Source organism: Rhipicephalus microplus, unplaced genomic scaffold (assembly GCF_043290135.1).
Source record: "Rhipicephalus microplus isolate Deutch F79 unplaced genomic scaffold, USDA_Rmic scaffold_314, whole genome shotgun sequence".
Classification (NCBI taxonomy): Eukaryota; Metazoa; Arthropoda; class Arachnida; order Ixodida; family Ixodidae; genus Rhipicephalus; species Rhipicephalus microplus.
This window is the reverse complement of record NW_027464882.1, coordinates 99,898-110,000: the sequence shown is the minus strand read 5'-3', so window position 1 is coordinate 110,000 and position 10,103 is coordinate 99,898. Positions and strand designations below refer to the sequence as shown.

At 59.9% G+C, this 10,103-nt stretch overlaps 1 non-coding gene across 1 annotated transcript; it reads right to left on the bottom strand.

Annotated features, from left to right (window-relative positions):
• Positions 1-1,663: 1,663 nt before the first annotated feature.
• Positions 1,664-3,487, bottom strand: LOC142793625 (small subunit ribosomal RNA). The gene has a single exon (XR_012891692.1). It is a non-coding gene; the product is annotated as a small subunit ribosomal RNA (ribosomal RNA).
• Between the last annotated feature and the right edge of the window lie 6,616 nt (positions 3,488-10,103).

The window sequence follows — 10,103 nt, the reverse complement described above, 5'->3', positions numbered from 1 at the left end:
GCCAAACAGTGGCCAAGAAGGGCGCTTTTCAGCGCACGCTTGGACTCCAAAACTCTGCCGCGCCTTTTTCGGCTGCCGCAAATCGAGCAAACGGTGTGTTTCGGACGGCGTTTCGCTTCCGCTACTTGCGAGTGCTTTCGTGGTCCACCCCTCTATAAATACTCGGGAGGCGTCGAAGCCGGTTCTCCAAGCCGGACCCGTAGGTATCGTTGTGTGCTCGCTCTCATTGGCCCGCCTAACCAGAAAATGCCTGCGGTACACCCATTTGGATAAGAGTGCACGCAGATGCGGGCCTCGACGGCTACACATTTCCTCGGGCGGCCGCCTCCCGGCCTCCGTGGAGCGCGGGATGCACGGTCCCATCGACAAGCCTCTCCCGTTTTTACCGTGGCGTCGCGGTTCACCACGGCGGGCGGGTCGGTCTCCTCCGCATAAAAAGGGGGACCCCCGCTTTTTGTTCCACGAAATCGCACAAGCTTTTTTCGCATCCACGGTTTGCCACCGCACACCAAAATGCCGATCCGGCTGCCTACTTTAGCCAACAGGTGGAGCCAGGCGCGCCGTACTTGCGCGGCACTTCCCACGTCCACCGAAGTCGGTGCCAAGGACCACTTTCGGCGCCGGAGCCGCGTACGAGCCTACTCGAGGCGGAAGAACGAAGCCAGCAAGGGCCTGGCCGCAAGTGCGTTCAATTGTCGGGACGTCCAAGTCCCTCGTTCTTCCGTGCTTCCTCTTTCGGCAAGTCGTTGCGGCACCTTCCCAAAGCGCGCAGACCCGCTAATCGCGACGAGCGCGACGTGGCCGTGCCGCCTTTCCCTCGGCAGCAAGCAAAACGCCTGGCAACGTCGACGCTCCCCTAACCGCGATCTCGCACCGTGTTTCGTGTGGCGAATTCAAAAGCCGGCCGGCGCTGCTGCAACCATTACGGTCGGTACGCATACGCCGCGGAGGGCGGGACGGTCATCGGAGCGTGCGGTTCCTCCATCGAGTACTGCGCACCTCGGCCGTCGCATCGCCGTGCCATGACCGGCCGCGCGTCAACGCGAACCGGTGCCAGCGAGATCCCTCGCCTGCAAGAACCGACCGGCAGCCTCCGTCACCCGAGGACGCGGAGGCGCTTGCCGCGGACGGCGGGACGGTATGCACTGGTGCACAGCGGACCCGTCACATCGCCAGTTCCTTGACCGACCGCCGACGCTTGTGCCGTTCCTCTCGTACTTGGCAGTCGCCGCGCGATTGTCGGGTCTCGTTCTTGCACGCTCGAACGGTCGGGAGGGCACTCGGCTGGCGTTTCGGGAACGCGCAGCCTCGCCTTCTACCGACGTAACCACGACTCGCCGTTCGCGCTCCGCCGCTCCTGTTTACAGTACTAGGCGGTCCCGCAGCGGTCGGGTCGCGCATTTCGAGCGCTTCGAGCCACGGTGCAGTGGCGGGTCGAAAGCCGACCTATGAGTGCGTTGCGCCGTTTGTACCCGCGTCCGCCACCTGGCCGACCGTCCAAGGTCGCGGTGTTGGCGTCCGCTGGGCGCAACAATTTGTCACGGGGTGCCGCTCCACATTCAGGCAGCCCCGTGGGGAAAAGCCGACCCCGCGTCCAAACGGGGTCAGCGGCAGAAAGTGTCGGGCGCAGACGCAGCTGAGGCGCTCACCCTTCACAATCCGTTAATGATCCTTCCGCAGGTTCACCTACGGAAACCTTGTTACGACTTTTACTTCCTCTAAATGATCAAGTTTGGTCATCTTTCCAACAGACCGGCGCAACCGAAAGGCCGCGCCGGACATCGGTCCGAAGACCTCACTAAATCATTCAATCGGTAGTAGCGACGGGCGGTGTGTACAAAGGGCAGGGACGTAATCAACGCGAGCTTATGACTCGCGCTTACTGGGAATTCCTCGTTCAAGGGGAACAATTGCAAGCCCCTATCCCAATCACGAAAGAAGTTCCACGGGTTACCCAGTCTTTTCAGACAGGGATAAAGACACGCTGCTTCCTTCAGTGTAGCGCGCGTGCGGCCCCGGACATCTAAGGGCATCACAGACCTGTTATTGCTCTGTTTCGTGCGGCTAGGAGCCGCTTGTCCCTCTAAGAAGGTTGTAAGGTGCTGGGAACCCCGCACCTATTTAATAGGCTAGAGTCTCGTTCGTTATCGGAATTAACCAGACAAATCGCTCCACCAACTAAGAACGGCCATGCACCACCATCCACCGAATCAAGAAAGAGCTCTCAATCTGTCAATCCTCCCAGTGTCCGGGCCGGGTAAGTTTTCCCGTGTTGAGTCAAATTAAGCCGCAGGCTCCACTCCTGGTGGTGCCCTTCCGTCAATTCCTTTAAGTTTCAGCTTTGCAACCATACTTCCCCCGGAACCCAAATACTTTGGTTTCCCGGAAGCTGCCCGCCGAGTCATTTGAGTAACTCAGGCGGATCGCTGGTTGGCATCGTTTATGGTCAGAACTAGGGCGGTATCTGATCGCCTTCGAACCTCTGACTTTCGTTCTTGATCAATGAAAACATTCTTGGCAAATGCTTTCGCAGTAGTTCGTCTTGCGACGGTCCAAGAATTTCACCTCTAGCGCCGCAATACGAATGCCCCCGTCCGTCCCTCTTAATCATTACCTCGTATTCCAAAAACCAACAGAACAGAAACGAGGTCTTGTTCTATTATTCCATGCAAGTTTATTCAGGCGACTCGCCTGCGTTGAGCACTCTAATTTTTTCAAAGTAAAAGCACCGGCCATCTCGAGGCACACAATGAAGTGCACCAAGAAAGAACCGGCATGATGTTCAGTCCGAGCCGTCGCATCGGGTAGATGCACTACTCGTCTGGAACTGAGATCCAACTACGAGCTTTTTAACCGCAGCAGCTTTAGTATACGCTATTGGAGCTGGAATTACCGCGGCTGCTGGCACCAGACTTGCCCTCCAATTGATCCTCGTTAAAGGATTTAGAGTGTTTAGAGTGTACTCATTTCAATTACGGGGCCTCAAAAGAGTCCCGTATTGTTATTTTTCGTCACTACCTCCCCGTGCCGGGAGTGGGTAATTTGCGCGCCTGCTGCCTTCCTTGGATGTGGTAGCCGTTTCTCAGGCTCCCTCTCCGGAATCGAACCCTGATTCTCCGTTACCCGTAACAACCATGGTAAGCAAGTAACCTACCATCGAAAGTTGATAAGGCAGACACTTGAAAGAAACGTCGCCGGCTCGTGGCCATGCGATCAGCACAAAGTTATCCAGAGTCACCACACAATACGGGCCGAAACCCGATCGATCTTGGTCTAATAAAAGCACCCGTTACCCAAAGGGCTCCAGGCTCACTGCATGTATTAGCTCTAGAATTGCCACAGTTATCCAAGTAGGAAGAAACGATCTAAGGAACCATAACTGATTTAATGAGCCATTCGCGGTTTCGCCTTATTTCGGCATGTACTTAGACATGCATGGCTTAATCTTTGAGACAAGCATATGATTACTGGCAGGATCAACCAGGTAATCGTTCGACTGCGCGTCCGTCCTCGCCCTCGGCGGGCCGGACGCAGTCTGTGTGCGGCGGAGGCCACCTTCAGGCGCCCCAACACGCTTATTTTGCACTCCGAGATGACGGCGTTCGAGCTCGCTACGGCACAACCTTCCCGAAAGACGAGTGGGAGCCGTGCGGCAAGAAGCACGTTCATGCTCGCTCTTTTTCGTTGCATCGACTCGGTCGCGCCGTGCGGGTTGCCCAAGCCCGCTGCACTGTCGGTGGACCGGCCGGAACTAGCAACGGAGCCGAGACTGCAAAGCCGCCAGACGACGGGTCACGCCCGCGTCTTCGGCGCTTTCGCATCTGAATCGCCCGAGGACGACACGGAACACACCTCGATATCGTGGTAAAACGGCACCGTCCGACAACCAGCCCCTAACGCATCAAGCGGATGAGGCTGCAGACGACTGCCGTGGATTCCCCTGGAGCAGACCCGAGGACACGCTTGACGAGGCCGAAGCCCGCCGCATATCAGACACCCGGTCGCTTTCGCGTACGCCGCTCACGAGAACCCCCACATAATAGCAGCGATAAGTACCCAGACCTCCTTGGGCCCTAATACGAGCGTACTCGAGAAAATTTCACCGCGGGTGTGCCCCGAAACGTGTGGCATGTTGAGCGTGCCACAAGTCTACGTCGCTCTCAAACCCGCCGAGGTCGTAGAATTTGCGACCCTACTCACGAAATTCCCACCGAGGATACGGCCGCAAACGTACCGCACCTTGGGTAGGCCACGAGTTTGTGCAACACTACGCTGACGGCACAGCACCGAGGTCGTGCGCGCACGCACGGGAAAATTCCGCCGCGGTTTCTGCCGAAAACGTGAGGCACCACGACTCTCCGCAAGTTCGCGTCGACTGCGAAAGACCGAAGTCGTGAACGACGTGTCCGCTACTCGCCGCCGACACGCTGGACACCAAACGTACAACGACTCGACGGCGTCGTAGAGGCCCACGACGCGGTTTTCCTTAACGACGTCTCGGCGTGGCACCGACAGGTTAGAACGGCCGACCAACGTTCCCTGTCCGCCGTTCGGCTCAGTCGAAGGGCTCGGCGACTTCGGCAACGCTGCGAAGCCGCACGGTGACGCACGCCATGTCCCCATTTTTTTTTTTCTTTCTGCGTCTGCCGGGGTGCCCCTATAATAGCAGCGATAAGCACCCAGACCGCCGTGGGTCGCTCGCCCCGGCTGACGTGGTTTTTCGTACTCCTGCGGCGGTCGCCGTCAAGCACGTCCAAATACGCTACTTTCGTGGGCGCATTCACGCTCTTTCGCTTCGCCGGAGTGCCAGCACTCACTCTGCCAAAAACGGCGAACATCCGAGCGGCGGTTCCCACTTTTGCGTCGGCGTCGCAAACCCCGCCCCGGCAGACGAGGTTTGCCGTACTCGTGCGACGGTGGCCGGCGGGCACGTCGAAAGACGCCGATATCGTGCGCGAATTGGCGCACCTTGGCTTCACCGGAGTGCCGCCACTGACTCCTCCAAAAACGGCGAAGATCCGAGCGGCGCTTCCCACTTTCGCATCGGCGTCCCGAACTCCGCCCCGGCTGACGCGGTTTACCGTACTCGTGCGACGGTCGCCGGCGAGCACGTGGAAAGACGCCGATATCGTGCCCGAATCGGCTCCGTTCGGCTTCGCCGGAGTGCCAGCACTGGCTCGGCGAAAGACGACGAACATCCGAGCGACGGTTCTCACTATTGCGTACGCGTCGCAAACCCCGCCCCGGCAGACGCACTTTGCCGTACTCGTGCGACGGTCGCCGGCGAGCACGTAGAAAGACGCCGATATCGTGCCGGAATCGGCCCCGTTTGGCTTCGCCGGAGTGCCAGCACTCACTCGGCCACAAACGGCGAACATCCGAGCGGCGGTTCCCACTTAGCCGTCGGCGTCCCGAACTCCGCCCCGGCAGACGCGGTTGCCGAGCTCGTGCGACTAGCGACCGCGAAGCCGTCTCGCGACGCCGCTTTCGTGCGCGGCTCCCACTGCGACCTGGGTCACCCGAGGTCGACGAGCAAAAAAGAATGTCGAAAAAAATTTTTTTTTTTTTTTGCGTCTGCCGGGGTGCCCCTATAATAGCAGCGATAAGCACCCAGACCGCCATGGGTCGCTCGCCCCGGCTGACGTGGTTTTTCGTTTTCCTGCGGTGGTCGTCGTCAAGCACGTCCAAACACGCCACTTTCGTGGGCGCATTCGCGCTCTTTCGCTTCGCCGGAGTGCCAGCACTCACTCTGCCAAAAACGGCGAACATCCGAGCGGCGGTTCCCACTTTTGCGTCGGCGTCGCAAACCCCGCCCCGGCAGACGAGGTTTGCCGTACTCGTGCGACGGTGGCCGGCGGGCACGTCGAAAGACGCCGATATCGTGCGCGAATTGGCGCACCTTGGCTTCACCGGAGTGCCGCCACTGACTCCTCCAAAAACGGCGAAGATCCGAGCGGCGCTTCCCACTTTCGCATCGGCGTCCCGAACTCCGCCCCGGCTGACGCGGTTTACCGTACTCGTGCGACGGTCGCCGGCGAGCACGTGGAAAGACGCCGATATCGTGCCCGAATCGGCTCCGTTCGGCTTCGCCGGATTGCCAGCACTGGCTCGGCGAAAGACGACGAACATCCGAGCGACGGTTCTCACTATTGCGTACGCGTCGCAAACCCCGCCCCGGCAGACGCACTTTGCCGTACTCGTGCGACGGTCGCCGGCGAGCACGTAGAAAGACGCCGATATCGTGCCGGAATCGGCCCCGTTTGGCTTCGCCGGAGTGCCAGCACTCACTCGGCCACAAACGGCGAACATCCGAGCGGCGGTTCCCACTTAGCCGTCGGCGTCCCGAACTCCGCCCCGGCAGACGCGGTTGCCGAGCTCGTGCGACTAGCGACCGCGAAGCCGTCTCGCGACGCCGCTTTCGTGCGCGGCTCCCACTGCGACCTGGGTCACCCGAGGTCGACGAGCAAAAAAGAATGTCGAAAAAAATTTTTTTTTTTTTTTTTGCGTCTGCCGGGGTGCCCCTATAATAGCAGCGATAAGCACCCAGACCGCCATGGGTCGCTCGCCCCGGCTGACGTGGTTTTTCGTTTTCCTGCGGTGGTCGTCGTCAAGCACGTTCAAACACGCCACTTTCGTGGGCGCATTCGCGCTCTTTCGCTTCGCCGGAGTGCCAGCACTCACTCTGCCAAAAACGGCGAACATCCTAGTGGCGGTTCCCACTTTTGCGTCGGCGTCGCCAACCCCGCCCCGGCATACGCGGTTTGCCGTACTCGTGCGGCGGTGGCCGGCGGGCACGTCGAAAGACACCGATATCGTGCGCGAGTCGATGCTTCTTGGTCTCGCAGGAGGGCCGCCACTCACTCCTGCAAAAACGGCGAAGATCCGAGCGGCGCTTCCCACTTTTTCGTCGGCGTCGCAAACCTCGCCCCGGCAGACGCGCTTTGCCGTACTCGTGCGACGGTCGCCGGCGAGCACGTCGAAATACGCCGATATCGTGCCCGAATCGGCCCCGTTTCGCTTCGCCGGAGTGCCAGCACTCGCTCGGCCAAAGACGACGAACATCCGAGCGACGGTTCCCACTATTGCGTACGCGTCGCGAACCCCGCCCCGGCAGACGCGGTTTGCCGTACTCGTGCGGCGGTGGCCGGCGGGCACGTCGAAAGACGCCGATATCGTGCACGAATTGGCGCTCCTTGGCTTCACCGGAGTGCCAGCACTCACTCGGCCAAAAACGGCGAACATCCGAGCAGCGGTACCCACTTAGCCGTCGGCATCCCGAACTCCGCGCCGGCTGACGCGGTTGCCGAGCTCGTGCGACTAGCGACCGCGAACGCGTCTCGCGACGCCGCTTTCGTGCGCGGCTCCCATTGCGACCTGGGTTACCCGAGCTCGACCAGCAAAAAAGAAGGTCGAAAATTTTTTTTTTTTTTTCTGCGTCTGCCGGGGTGCCCCTATAATAGCAGCGATAAGCACCCAGACCGCCGTGTGTCGCTCGCCCCGGCTGACGTGGTTTTTCGTACTCCTGCAGCGGTCGCCGTCACGCACGTCCAAATACGCCACTTTCGTGGGCGCATTCGCGCTCTTTCGCGTCGCCGGAGTGCCAGCACTCACTCTGCCAAAAACGGCCAACATCCGAGCGGCGGTTCCCACTTTTGCGTCGGCGTCGTAAACCCCGCCCCGGCAGACGCGGTTTGCCCTACTCGTGCGACGGTCGCCGGCGAGCGCGTCGAAAGACGCCGATATCGTGCGCTAATTGGCGCTCCTTGGCTTCTCCGGAGTGCCGCCACTCACTCCTCCAAAAACGGCGAAGATCCGAGCGGCGTTCTCCACTTTCGCATCGGCGTCCCGAACTCCGCCCGGGCTGACGCGGTTTACCGTACTCGTGCGACGGTCGCCGGCGGGCACGTCGAAAGACGCCGATATCGTGCCGTAATCGGCCCCGTTTGGCTTCGCCCGTGTGCCAGCACTCACTCGGCCAAAAACGGCGAACATCCGAGCAGCGTTTCCCACTTTCGCATCGGCGTCCCGAAGCCCGCCCCGGCAGACGCGGTTTGCCCTACTCGAGCGACGGTCGCCGGCGATCACGTCGAAAGGCGCCGAATTCGTGCACGAATCGATGCTTCTTGGTCTCGCAGGAGGGCCGCCACTCACTCCTGCAAAAACGGCGAAGATCCGAGTTGCGCTTCCCACTTTTTCGTCGGCGTCCCGAACTACGCCCCGGCTGACGCGGTTTACCGTACTCGTGCGACGGTCGCCGGCGGGCACTTCAAAATACGCCGATTTCGTGGGCGCATTCACGCTGTTTCGCTTCCCCGGAGTGCCAACACTCACTCTGCCGAAAGCGGCGATCATCCGAGCGGCGGTTCCCACTTTTGCGTCGGCTTCGCAAACGGCGCCCCGGCAGACGCGCTCGTGCGACGTACTCGTGCGACGGTCGCCGGCGAGCACGTCGAAAGACGCCGATATCGTGCTCGAATCGACCCCGTTTCGCTTCGCCGGAGTGCTGCCAGTCACGGCGCAGAAAACGGCGAACAAGTGTTTTTTTTTTTTTTTTCCTAGAATTTGTGTTATAGAAGGCACATTTGATATCGGACGATAATTTTCAACTTTATCACGCGCACCGATTTTCGTGTAGAGGTTTGCAAGTTTATGGGAATTTCTCCACTTGGAATAATGCGATTTAGTAGTACTACGAGAACTTCATGGATGTACTCAAGGGTACGGGGCAAGTCAGTTACGTCAACACCTGCAGATTTTTTACACTTCAAACTGAAAATTGTTGGTTGTGAGTCCTCGTGTGATATTAAAGGCCGATTCGCTAACACATAGAACAAAGAAAGAAAGGAAGAAAAAACGCCCGCGCTCGCTCAAGAAACCTGGGTTCGCAACAAGTGGCAACAACAAGCAACCGAGCGAGTGCGCCAAAACCCGTGGCGGCCGAACAAACGCGAAGTCCCAACCGCGTCAGCCGGGGCGGCACGGGACAGGAAAAATCACTTCAGCCGGGGCGGCGGGGCACCGAATAAACCTCGTCACCTCGTCGCAGGATAAAAGAGGAAACAAAAAGTCTAAACAGCGTCTGCTGGAGCGAATGCGTAATAAAACAACAACAACAACAAAAAAAAAAAACACCCGCGCTCAAGAAGTCTGCAATCACCACAAAAGGCGACTGTGACCGAGCAGCGTCAGCCGGGGCCGTGCGGAAACGGAAAAACCGCGACTACCGGGGCGTCGAGGCACCGAAAAATCCACTTCAGCCGCGGCGAAAAAAAAAACAAAAAGAAAGACGGAGGGGGGGGGGGAACCACGTCTGCCGGGGCGAAGGAAAAAAAAAAACGCGTCTGCCGGGGCGAGCCCGGGTGCGGCACCACCGGGAAAACTGTGGCAAACAGACATGGCGATCGAGTGAGTGGGCCGCCAGCCAGGCTCAGCCAAAAAGTGCAAAGTCCGAACTGCGTCAGCCGGGGCGGCAAAAACCACGTCAGCCGGGGCGGCGCAAAAAACCGCGTCTGCCGGGGCGGCACGAAACCGCGTCAGCCGGGGCGGCGCGAAAACTGCGTCAGCCGGGGCGAAAGAAAAAAAAAAAAAAAACGCGTCTGCCGGGGCGAGCCCGGGTGCGGCACCACCGGGAAAACTGTGGCAAACAGACATGGCGATCGAGTGAGTGGGCCGCCAGCCAGGCACAGCCGAAAAGTGCAAAGTCCGAACCGTGTCAGCCGGGGCGGCAAAAAACCGCGTCAGCCGGGGCGGCGCAAAAAACCGCGTCTGCCGGGGCGGCACGAAACCGCGTCAGCCGGGGCGGCGCGAAAACTGCGTCAGCCGGGGCGAGCCCGGGTGCGGCACCACCGGGAAAACTGTGGCAAACAGACATGGCGATCGAGTGAGTGGGCCGCCAGCCAGGCTCAGCCAAAAAGTGCCAAGTCCGAACTGCGTCAGCCGGGGCGGCAAAAAACCGCGTCAGCCGGGGCGGCGCAAAAAACCGCGTCTGCCGGGGCGGCGCGAAAACCGCGTCTGCCGGGGCGGCGCGAAAACTGCGTCAGCCGGGGCGAAAGAAAAAAAAAACGCGTCTGCCGGGGCGAGCCCGGGTGCGGCACCACCGGGAA